At 41.2% G+C, this 12953-nt stretch overlaps 1 protein-coding gene and 1 long non-coding RNA gene across 14 annotated transcripts in view; one reads left to right on the plus strand and one right to left on the minus strand.

Moving 5' to 3' along the window:
- Nucleotides 1-12953, plus strand: part of PPP2R2C (protein phosphatase 2 regulatory subunit Bgamma) — a 205069-nt gene that overhangs the window by 63399 nt on the left and 128717 nt on the right. The gene's annotated exons all lie outside the window — the stretch shown is intronic.
- LOC110359051 (uncharacterized) lies at nt 1240-9534 on the minus strand. The gene is made up of 3 exons (XR_010472117.1): nt 8418-9534; nt 7181-7233; nt 1240-1610 (listed from the first exon to the last, which is right to left on the minus strand). It is a non-coding gene; the product is annotated as an uncharacterized LOC110359051 (long non-coding RNA).

Raw genomic sequence — 12953 nt, forward strand, 5'->3', positions numbered from 1 at the left:
TCCTTTGCTGTCTGAAGACCTTGGGATCAGCCACTTAGGGTCTGATTCAGAACAGTGAATTGCATGGTGTGGTTGCTGTATTTGTGACGGGGTAAAAAGTTCTACAAAACGCTGGTGCTGCTTCTTTGATCAACTGTGCTGTTAATTCCGATACTTTGTATTTTACAGATTTAATGACTGACAGAGAAATAATGAACAAAATTCACTATCCTTACCAAACTGTGTTAAAGGATGCAATTTGTATCCATGAATCCAAACTTATCTGGAGAAATGCTTCTCTAGTGGCAAAGGCTTTCTGCAGGTTATATGCAGACATGTCTAGCATACTGATTCATCCTACCTTTTTATTGATTATCCTTTCTTGGGAAGAAATAACAAGCTGCTTACACTCTCAGTTTCTAGAGAGAGATGGGTTCCTCCCTTGGTCTGGGCCTGCAAATTCAAGTGAAGGCAGCGAAGTTGCGTTGGGGCAGTGGGGCAGAAGCTGACCTTCACTATCTAGTCATTTATATGGCCAAATGGTGCAGATTGGTTCCATATGGCTTAACTTCTATTAAAAAGTTAATCATGTTAATGGTGTATTAACCTCCTCAAATGTGATATTTGAAGAATAATGAGAATTACCAGTGTAGTGTAAAACATATTGAATCATAACCATGTGAAACATTTATTATAGAGGATGAAAAAAGCTGTTTTTCCCCCCAAATGATTTTAAAAGAAAATCTTCTGCAGATAATGAAAACAGATTGGGGGTCTTTTTTCCCCTTAACTAAAGAAATTACCTCTGTTCTTCCTTAATCAAAGTTATAGGAAATGATCCATTTTCATCTGCCTAGAAGAAATTTATTTATGAACTTGTCTTTCATAAAAATCTTGAATACAATATGAATAGGAGCTGACTATCTGAGAGTATCGGATGAATACAGTGAACAGATACTGCTCTGCTGGCTCAGGCTCACCATCAGTCTAGTGTGTTCACTTAATTCTGGGAATGGCTGCTAACAAGCTTATTAAGAAAAGTGCAAGAGGTAACTCTTCCTGTCTTAACCTCCAGCAACTCAGGATTTATGTTGTGAATATTAGATGATCTTTATATTTTTACAAAACTCATTTAGAAACAGTTTTGGAATGACCCTAGAAATAATTGCTCATTCTTATTCTTGTCACTTTTATTATTTTTTTTCCTCAAGTCAAGTATGAACAGAGGTAAGCCTTGTTAAAGCATAACTTTGCCCCTTGTTAAACAGGATATAGTGATTTCTTTTTGTGAGTGATTTTGGTGGTTCTTTTATTCACAGTGCTATTCAGGTGAATGTTGTAGGTAGCCTTGAAGAGTTGGATTAATAAGGTTTATTCCATCCAAGTGATGTTGCTGACTTTGTAGTCCGTGTAGCTGGGAGCAGCCGCGGAGGCAGGCCTGGAGCACAGCTGTCACCTGGGCTTGCACTGAAGCTTCAACCGTTTGCTCACCCGCTCAAACCGCTGGATACGTGGTTCAGCATGCAGGAAAATCAAACACTGGTACTATCCAAAGCTTTGATCTGCATAGCACAGGTACTAAGACAATGTCCAGAATGGGAAACACGGGGCAGCAATTTGTTCACACAAGCCTGGAAAAAGCAGGAAAAAGTGAATTACACTGTCAGCAACACGTCACTGTACAATACCAGCAACACATTCAAAGTACTCCACAGATATAATTTTCATACCACGGCACTCATAATATAATTGTCTCTATTTTCCTTTCTATTTTACTTGCCAAATCTGCTTTCTGAAGAAATCATAATGAAGAGTAGGATTAGGACAGTTCTGATCCTAGACTGGGACTTTGGAGTTTCTCAATTTGCTGTTCCCAGCACTCCCAAAGCGCAGGGACATGTTAGTGTTAATCCATTGCAGCCTCCTCAAAAGACCTGCCTCTTCAAGGAGTGGGATAGTTTAGCGACTGGTTGTTAAATCTTGCTAAGAGGGCATTCAAGCCACTCTGAGCTGCAGGACATGCTTAAAAGGGACAGAGTTAACTTGGTTTGGATCTCCAGTTAATGTCGTGCCTCCACATGACAGTTATTCACCAGAGTCACACGTATCCTGTAAAATGTTACCACGTGTGACTAAACTGGGTTGCAATGTTCCCCATTTGCAAAGGCATAAATCTCTAATGCTGGCGTGCTGGTTTCAGCAGGTCGCCCTCAGGGACTGATGGCAACCTTGGCTCTCTTTGCGTGTGTATATAATCAACATATGATCTCCCACTCAGTAACTAAATAAGCTATATATAGGTGCTGTGTAGTGTTAGAAGTCCTGGAGTAGTGAGTAAGATGCATTAGCAAAAAAAGAGAACCATCTAGAATGTTAGTTACATGATAAACAAGCCAAGCTCTTTCTGTGACAGTGAGTACACAGCTGCGAAAGAACCTGGTTGTACCAATCTGGGGTTTTTCTCAGGTGCCAGCAGTGTCTGAGTGGCACAAAAGACCGGTTAGTTTCAGCAATTTAGCCTATATGCAGTTTATTCATGGGTATATTATGATCTATAGACAAATACAGACCAGAAACATTGTAAATAGAAATGTTTATAGGATATTTAAGTACATAATCACTATATGTAATAGATTTAGCTACCTGTAAACCTTAAAAATGGAAGTTCAGGAGGTCAACAGTATAGTGTAAGATAAAATGCAGGCATAAAATGTGATCTATGCAAGCTCGCTCTCTGTGCCAGATTTCTTTCTAATTGAAACTGACAATTCAAAAGCATTGAATAATGTAAAACTAAACAACACCATGCAGGTAGAGTCAGTGTCATCGTTCACTGCAGGAGTGGTTTATTTAGCATACACATCATTATGGAAAGAAAACTGTACTTTGCAGTATATTTTGTTTTCTATGTAGACCTCAGAAATTTCAGTAATGTATCATATATTTAAATGGTGAGTTTAGAGAATAATAGATGTAGTTCTTACATCAGATTAAAATGTGAAACACAATACAATAACACTGAATATTTTACAATAGAAAAAGAACTGGATATCTTTTATTACAGCCATAAAAAGGTAGTCAATTGTTACTGCTTACACTGTGTTACTACATCATTACTAGTTTCTGGATATTTGAGACTTTCCTTCCACAGTTTATTTTACCCACTGTAGTAAGGCTTCGTATAGAGGAGTATATGCTCAGAGGAAGTAAGGTATTTGCTGGCTAAGTTCAGTGTAGTTGTTTTGGCTAGGGAAAGGATGGTAGAGTAGTTAATTTTCTCAGAAACTAGAGGAAATTATTATGGGGATTTTTGTTTTTAAACAAGAAGGGTTTTAAATGCCCTTCTAGCCATATTGAGGCACTTTCTTCATCAACTGTGTCTGTAGTTCTAAGGTTGCCTTCAGTGATGAATGTGGTCTGTATTACTGGTTCCTGGTGAAAGTTCCCCACTTCTTTACCAAGAATGAAAAAGCCACCTAGCAAAGCAGCCTCCCTGTGGTAAGAGAGTTCCTTTCCTCAGGAATGTTCCTTTGCTAAAAACTATTGTACCTGTTATTTTTGTTGCTTAAATGCAAATAAGAGCCGACTGTATTCTGCCGGTGCAAATACAGGTAACAAAAATGTACATTAAGACACTCAATTCTGAATAAAATCTTTTAGCACAACACATAATGGAGCTCAATGACTTTTGTGAATTATTAATATGACAGGGGTTGGGGATCTGTATTGTTAAATATAGCAGTGCTTTTCCTTTCATATTTACTGATTCATTTGTTTAAAAAAAAAAGATGATAGAAATATCTACGTGTAATATAATGACATTTCTGTGTGTTTTACTTAGGAACAGAGTACAGAAGAGAGTAAAGGACTGAGAGTTGGTTTATTATCCTCTAGATCTAGTTCAACTCAAATCAGAATAGAGCTTAAATAATTGTCACCTTAATTCTTCCCATTTGTAGTGCTTTCGGTGTTCATGCGACTCAGGTGTTGCAAGTAGTCGATGACTGTGCAAAGTTACACCATTTGCATAAATTTGATTGCATTCAAGGTCGCCATGGCACGCTCTGCCTGTTGGGCCAGTTTCTACTAAAAATAAAGACTATTAATGTTCAGTTAAAAAAAAAATGATTGCTTGTTTCCATCTCTTTGTTTTTAATGTGTCTATATTATTTTTCCCTAATCTAAGACTTTAAATGAATATTTCAAATAGAATAAAAATAATTTTCAAACAGTGAGCTGGTCACCAATTTTCAATACTGTATTTCTAAATTTGTGTCCAGTCAATGCAACTTAATATTCTATTAACTCTGAGAGGTTTCAATTTATGGTAGAACTTGGTACAGGTCTTTAATAAACCTTTCCAGGGTTTTCAAATTTGTAGCTGTAAATCATACTCTATCTGTCATTATTTCACAAATAATTTCTGATAGAATGTCTTTATTTATACATTGTGCTATGATTGAAAAGAAATATTCAAGTAATAAATTCAGTAATAATAATTAGTTAGTAAAATTCAACAAATAGGCACAGTGGACTGGTAAATGCAGGGCAAAATTGGCTGCCAAGCTAGCACACAAAACTCTTGTGTCGCTACATGTTAATTTTGACACCCCATTTGTTTTGATATCTTTCATTTCTGCATGCAGATCTGCGATACGGGAATAACCAGCACAAGATGAAGTCAGATGTGTGTTCTGTAGCCTGCTTTTGAGTGGAAGATTTAGGTCAGGTATATTCTCTTTCATCAACAGTGAAGCTCAGAGCAGAATTCACATATGCGGTGTCTTGAAATAGGTAGCTGTGAGTTATAATATATCTAACAGAAATTCCTAGAACACCTGATGCTAAGAGTCAACTAATGGTCATATGGACCGTGGAAGAAGCAATCTTTGAATGCAATCCGGTTATCTTGGGCCCCTTTACCTTCAAGCAGTCTTGCCCATGGGATTTCCCCCAGCAATTGCTTGAAAAGGCCAAAGTTAGCCCTGCTAAAGTCCAGGGTTGCAATTCTACTTGCTATTCTGTTCCTGCCACACAAGATGCTGAACTCCACCATCTCGTGGTCACTGCAACCCAGGCAGCCCTCAACCCTTACTGCTTCGACCAGACCCTCCTTGTTAGTGAGGATGAGATCCAGCACTGCACCTCTCCTAGTCGGCTCCTCCACCATCTGCATGAGGAAGTTATCATCAATGCACTGGAGGAACCTCCTGGACTGTGGCTGGCTGGCTGAATGGTCCTTCCAGCAAACATCAGGGAAGTTAAAATCACCCACAACAACCAGGGCCTGTGACTGTGAGGCCACTCTCAACTGCCCATAGAAGGCCTCAACTTCCTCAGCCTGTAACCGACTGTTGGCCTGTAACCGACGCCCACAACAGTGTCACCCCTGCCAGCCTGCCCCTTGGTCCTGACCCATACACTCTCAACTCGCTCGTCATCCACTCCTGGGCAGAATTTAGTACATTGTAGTTGCTCTCTCACATAGAGAGCAACTCCACCACCACGCCTGGCTGGCCTGTCTTTCCTGAAAAGGGCATAGCCATCCATGACCACATTCCAGTCATGTGAACTGTCCCATCATGTTTCTGTAATTGCCACCATACCTTCATACCTTCATTCTGATAGAATGTCTTTATTTATACATTGTGCTATGATTGAAAAGAAATATTCAAGTAATAAATTCAGTAATAATAATTAGTTAGTAAAATTCAACAAATAGGCACAGTGGACTGGTAAATGCAGGGCAAAATTGGCTGCCAAGCTAGCACACAAAACTCTTGTGTTGCTACATGTTAATTTTGACACCCCATTTGTTTTGATATCTTTCATTTCTGCATGCAGATCTGCGATACGGGAATAACCAGCACAAGATGAAGTCAGATGTGTGTTCTGTAGCCTGCTTTTGAGTGGAAGATTTAGGTCAGGTATATTCTCTTTCATCAACAGTGAAGCTCAGAGCAGAATTCACATATGCGGTGTCTTGAAATAGGTAGCTGTGAGTTATAATATATCTAACAGAAATTCCTAGAACACCTGATGCTAAGAGTCAACTAATGGTCATATGGACCGTGGAAGAAGCAATCTCTGAATGCAATCCGGTTATCTTGGGCCCCTTTACCTTCAAGCAGTCTTGCCCATGGGATTTCCCCCAGCAATTGCTTGAAAAGGCCAAAGTTAGCCCTGCTAAAGTCCAGGGTTGCAATTCTACTTGCTATTCTGTTCCTGCCACACAAGATGCTGAACTCCACCATCTCGTGGTCACTGCAACCCAGGCAGCCCTCAACCTTTACTGCTTCGACCAGACCCTCCTTGTTAGTGAGGATGAGATCCAGCACTGCACCTCTCCTAGTTGGCTCCTCCACCATCTGCATGAGGAAGTTATCATCAATGCACTGGAGGAACCTCCTGGACTGTGGCTGGCTGGCTGAATGGTCCTTCCAGCAAACATCAGGGAAGTTAAAATCACCCACAACAACCAGGGCCTGTGACTGTGAGGCCACTCTCAACTGCCCATAGAAGGCCTCAACTTCCTCAGCCTGTAACCGACTGTTGGCCTGTAACCGACGCCCACAACAGTGTCACCCCTGCCAGCCTGCCCCTTGGTCCTGACCCATACACTCTCAACTCGCTCGTCATCCACTCCTGGGCAGAATTTAGTACATTGTAGTTGCTCTCTCACATAGAGAGCAACTCCACCACCACGCCTGGCTGGCCTGTCTTTCCTGAAAAGGGCATAGCCATCCATGACCACATTCCAGTCATGTGAACTGTCCCATCATGTTTCTGTAATTGCCACCATACCTTCATACCTTCATTCTGATAGAATGTCTTTATTTATACATTGTGCTATGATTGAAAAGAAATATTCAAGTAATAAATTCAGTAATAATAATTAGTTAGTAAAATTCAACAAATAGGCACAGTGGACTGGTAAATGCAGGGCAAAATTGGCTGCCAAGCTAGCACACAAAACTCTTGTGTTGCTACATGTTAATTTTGACACCTGTTGCAGGGAGAGAATCAGCAGAGAGCAGAACAGGGGGAAAGAGGCACTGGTTAGCCCCCCAACATCAGAGTCCACCTTCTTCAGAAGATACCAGCAAACTTGTCCTGGTTTTAGTCTCCTGCTGTTTGTCCCTTGCTAGCAGAGAGGGAACCACCCCAAGAACATGGGTTGTGGTGAGTGGTGCTGACTTACACAGGTGCAAAGTTGCCATCTATCATCAGGGTCCCATCGCTGCTCTGTCCAAACTGAAACAGAAGTGATGCTTACTGTGATGCTGCTTCAAAACCACCTTTTTTAAGGCTTTTCTAATATTTATGCACAAGAGAGGCAAAGGGGACAATACAAGCTATAAGGATATTCGAAGAATGTTTGACAGTCATCCTGGGAAATGGTAGCAATAGTCATAATGTTAAATCTGAAAGCAGAAAGCTTTGATGCTTCTGCGGTATAAATAATTACTAACAAAGATGATTGCCAATGTGGAGACTTGTTTTCAGAAGGATTAATTTCTGATTGTTAAGTGTAAGTATATTTAGACAGGAAATGATTTTTTGTTCCTGAAAGCCAAGGAGTTGGTGCAAATTGGAGGAATTAATGATTTGGACTCCACAGAGCAAACATCAGCCTGGTTATTACAGATGAGACATGACAGATGTCGTTATATTGTGGTTAGAAGAGGAAACTTTTCCTTTATTTTGCATTTTAATGACAGAATTCGGTTGTTATGGTCAGCATATTATTGTTAGCAATTGTATTTACAGTTTTCTTTAAAAAATACCCGGTTTGGTACAGTTTCCTTTCTTGAAATTTTGCAAACATTTCCAAGCTCTTAAGGTCCCTCTTGCTAAGTCACCTCCACTCCAGAAATCTCCATCCATAAATTTGTTTGTGCATATGAGCATATACATTCATAGGTCTTCATTGTCCAAGACGGTAATGCATCCAATAACTCCAGACACTTTTGAAATTTTAAGACTAGATAGAAAAACCTTGTGGGTTGTCTGAATTTAGAGTTGATGAGTTAGTATTTGGAGTTAATAGGCTAGTTTGCTGTATGTTTGTTGTGTGAATAAAGTTAAGTGTTGCGGTAGTTGTGAGGCGACTTGGAGGCGGGGAGCTTGTGGTCGGTGGGGGTGCCTGCGTCCTGGAGCGGGGGGGACAGCTTGTGACTACGAGATAACGATCTTGTTACCATGCGAACACTGCCTGACCAACATTCCCGCCTTAGCTAGCTTAATGTCTGTTAAAGTGATTAGCCAATCAGCATGAAACATGTGTGCCTTAGACTATATAAATGTATGTTTGCCAAACAATAAAGCGGACACCTTGCTTGCATCAAGCTGCGTCCCCGTCTCTCAATCGCGGCAAATTGGTGACCTCCGACGTGATCGTCAGTGACGAAACCGCCGAGGACTGAAAAACCACCTACCTGGTGGCATGTCGCGAGTCCCGCAGAACGTGGAATGAGCTGCTGAAAGGAAGCAGGATAAGCCGGCCGGCCAAACAATCCCTCCGTCTGGAACGAGAGGTGAGCTGCGGGAAACTAACAAACGGGGAATCAGGAGTCTTCCCCTGAGAGAGACGTTTATGAGCTTATGAAAGCTCTACTTAAGAAGCATGGGAAAAAGACTCTTTCGGAACAAGATCTTAAGTTAATCCTTAAATGGGTGCAGGTTAAGATCCCCGCGGTGACTGCTTCTTCTATTTTTACGCGTGAACTTTGGGACGATGTGGGGGTAAAGTTATGGGACGCAGCTACCTCAGGAGATGAGGAAGCGCAGCATATGCTCCCCAGTTGGAGAAAAATCTTTGAAACCATAAAGGCACAAGAGCAAAATCAGCGAGGCTCCGAGGAGGGAGCTCAGTCACCTCCCCCCTGCCCTTCTAAAATCGCTGGTGGGGCGGAACCCTCTGCGCCACCGTTAGCTTGTGCTGCTGGATATCCCCCGGAGGGTGATCCCTTTGACCCGGGTCCGATTGACCCTGAAAAGGAACCTGATCTTTTTCCCCCTGATCCTCATGAGGTTTGGGGAAAGATTAAGCGCCAAGCGATAAACGAGGGGGAGTTGGAAATAGCCAGAACTATAGTAGCCCCCGTTATATACCAAGGACGGGGGGGGGGCTCAGGCTCAGTGGGAAGCTCTTTCTTTTTCGGTCATTAAGGAGTTGCGCCGTACAGTTACCGAGCATGGGTTGTCTTCCCCTTATTTTGCAAGCCTTATCTTCTGTATTCGATACATATGTCATGACCCCACATGATTTAAAATCTCTCGCGCGATTGTTATTAACCCCAACACAATATACAATGTGGGAGTCTCAATGGAGAACGGGATTGCAGACAGTTTTGCTGGGTTATGCAGGACATGCTAATGCCGCCTTAGCTGCATTGACTATAGAGCACCTCACAGGAACAGGGCAGTTTTCGGATCCGGCAGCCCAAGCTAGGGACATTCCTCGGGAGGCTTTGGAAGCAGGCAGAGAAGAAGCGAAAAGGGCCTTGTTGAGAGTTCCTGACTCTGGTAGACCCCAAAAAGCATTCACTAGTATCACTCAGGAACCCCGTGAGCCGTATATGCAGTTTATAGATAGATTAAAACAAGCCTTAAGCGGCAAGTTGATAACGGACAAGCTCGGGAGATTTTACTCCTTAAACTGGCTGTGGAAAACGCTAACGCCGATTGTAAAAAGCTCTTAAAGTCTCTCCCAAATCAAAACCCCACCTGAATTGAAATGGTGGAAGCCTGTAATAGAATTGGCACTATGGATCATAAATATGAGGCCATGGCTGCTGCTTTTGCGGCCATGCACGGCCCGATGGGCGCCGACCCACAGCGAAACTGCTATGGGTGTGGAAAACCGGGACACCTTGCTTGCATCAAGCTGCGTCCCCGTCTCTCAATCTCGGCAAAACCTTATCTGAATTTTGCCAAGATTTAAAATGTAAATTTCTATGTTAAAAATGATTTTAACTTTAGAGCTACCAGTAACCATTCTAACTGGCTTTAAGTCTGATTTTTCTAATGTATTCATCTGTCAGCTACCGTTTCTAAAATGCTATTTAGTTCTGCAGCTTGGCAGATTTAGTATAACTTATGAGAGTGTATGAGTTCTGCAGTTTTACATTCTTTGGAAGATCTGTATCATAGGTTAATGGGGTCAGTATTTGAATTAGCAAGTTGTTAACTGAGGATGCCTAAAATATATACTCTATCACAATAATAGAATCCAAATAATTGAACTTGAGGAGGAATAAGGGAACTTACCAGAGTCTGCTTTCAAAACTGAACAATGGAAGTGCTGCTGTTCTTTGCCTTTTGCAGTTTTTCAGTGCAGCCCAGAAATTGTGACTCCAAAATCAGAGGTTTTATTGTATAAGTGAAACCCTCTAGGAGGTTGCAAGGCAAGGTCTATTAGTTAAATAATGCTAATATCTGCATCCAAAAGAAGTGAAAGGTAGCTAGATGAAATTTCACTACATGTGACAACAAGAGATACCTAAACATTTTAATGAGGATTTGCCATCATGGGTGGAACCTGCTGCTCGAAGAGATGCAACACAGTTGTAGCAGCAAACGTGAGCAGTTGTTTCACCTAAATGTAGTAACTCCAGCTGTTTGCTCATCCAGGACAAGGAATTTAGGGAAGTCTTGTGTTTTAGCTTGTAAATGGTGGTTCTCATGCATTTATGTAGAGAGTCATTATTTTTTCTGTTCCTTGTCCTGTGAGAAACCTTCTGCTTGAGCGTAGGAAGATTTTTCTTTAAGTGTTTTCATTTTATTTTTCAAAAACTGCTTTTGCGGATGGATGAACAGAGGTTATTGACAGAGTGCAATAGCAGCACGTAGGGAACAGAGATGAGGCAAAGCACCTGTTCATCCTAATAACTCTTAAAAGCAATAACCCAACAATTCCCTGAAGCTTTTATCCAATTCAGAATCCCCAAGAGCTCCTCTTTTCAACTCTGGGGTACCCAGATCATATCCATTGATGGTCTATTTTTCCTATAGAAACTAACCGCTTTAAAAGCTGCGCACTTTTGATGTCATGTTTCTGTAAAATAACTGATTATTTTGAGGGCAGCTTGTTCCTCCAATTCTATGAGAGTCCCAGTGAAGACATGTTCTGGCTCCTCCTCCGTATGTTCTTTATCTGCGTAGAATGAGGGGACAAAAAATGATTTTGAAGGTTTTATTAGCTTATGTTTCAGAGAGGAGAGACTTTCTGCATTGCAGATAAACTAAGTGCAGAAGTTCATATTAAAACATAAATGCTTTGGAAGTCTAGTCAATATGGGAATAATAAGCATGTGGATTCTGTCAGTGCTCCGTATGCTGCTCCTCTTTCCATTTGCAGTGTATGACGGTGGTGATGGGCACGCCAGCTTCTCGATGCACCCCTGCATTGCTGCTGCTACCAGCCCTTTGTGTGACAACATTGAAAAGTAACGATCACTTTTTTACCCTTAATACTGCTTCTAAAGATTAAGTCTCTGGTTATGTTACAAAAAAAACAGGGTTGAATAATGAGCTATGTATTGCTGTGGTTGGTCGATTAGCAGCAACCAAACCTGCTAGGGTCTTCAGTTAAGTTAAAACTATCTAGGTCTGCCTGTACCCTATATAATCTTCCCAAATTTATTTCTTCTGTCAGTTCCTAGTTGAGGTGAATTTCATCATACCAGGGTTTTTTTGAAAGTCTCAGTTTACCATCATAAGTACTCATGCCTATTTCATATATTTACAACAATAAATGTGATATAAGACAGGAGATACAGTTTCTCTGTGAGTAATATTTTTTAATTTACAGGTAGCTGACATTTTCCAGAATCTGAATTTCAAATCCAGTAACATACTGCACTTGAAGAAAAAGAAGGATATGCTGATCAGTTCTTAAAGTTCAAAAACTGAGCTGAGTCTGAAATACATCTGTTCTTCTAGATGTCTGTGGTCAAGACTGGAAATTGTAGAAGAGAGTATGGATATTTTGGAACGAAATATTTGTCGAGGGTTAAGATTGCGGGGTGACAATAAAACCCTGGCAGATGTATTGTTAACCCCCTCTCCCCCTCCCACACTTCCCCCTCCCTCTCCCCCCTTTTCACTAAGGAGAGGCGATTGGGAGGAAAAGAAGCACAGAGTGAAGAGAGTTGGAAAAAATTAAAGATGTTTTACTAATGCTACTAAGAAGAATAGAGAAAATAATACAAAATATACAAAACCAATCTTGAAAGTCTCAGCAACTGCAGAGCCGGCACCTGAAGTCCTGGATTGGACTCTGCAGCCAATCGGAGCTGGATTCAGTCTCTCACTAGGCCTCAGTTTGCAGGGACGACTAGCAAGGTCCTCTCCTAATATCGGCCATAAGGGAAAAGGGACGAGATCCTCGTGATCTCGCACTTTTATATGAAGTATTCACGTGAATGGAATGTTATACACAGTTGGTCAGTTTCTTGCTCACTTGTTTCTCGTTGCCCCTCTCACGAGATGTCCATCTGTGCTTATCAATAAGTTTGCGTTCCATTGCTAGGTTTACCAAAACATGTGTCTGGTTCTCCAGGAAAATGCAGTTAATATGAAGGCTTTAGCTGACAGGCAAAATTCACTGAAAGAGAAACTTGTTTTTAACAAAACCAGGACAATATTTCATTTCAGAATAATTTACATTTTCCCCTGGTTCACATAGCCTTCTACCCAGGCAACAGATACTTTCTTAAACCTAATACTCTGCCTTGAATTTCCCTTTCGTGTGTTTCTGGTATGTGTCTTCATGATGCTAAAGTTGCTTTGATCTCCTTTTGGCCAGTTTCCAGACAATCTTTTAATTCCTTTGGTGAAATTTCCATACCGGTTTAAATTTCTGCCAGAAGACAATTGTTCCATCTCTGTTCAAGCAGGGGCCCAAAGCTTTAAATTCTCAACATGTCTCTCTCTGGAAGCATTACTCCCTGCTCAGGCTTTGGAGAAGT

Source organism: Columba livia, chromosome 4 (genome assembly GCF_036013475.1).
Source record: "Columba livia isolate bColLiv1 breed racing homer chromosome 4, bColLiv1.pat.W.v2, whole genome shotgun sequence".
Classification (NCBI taxonomy): Eukaryota; Metazoa; Chordata; class Aves; order Columbiformes; family Columbidae; genus Columba; species Columba livia.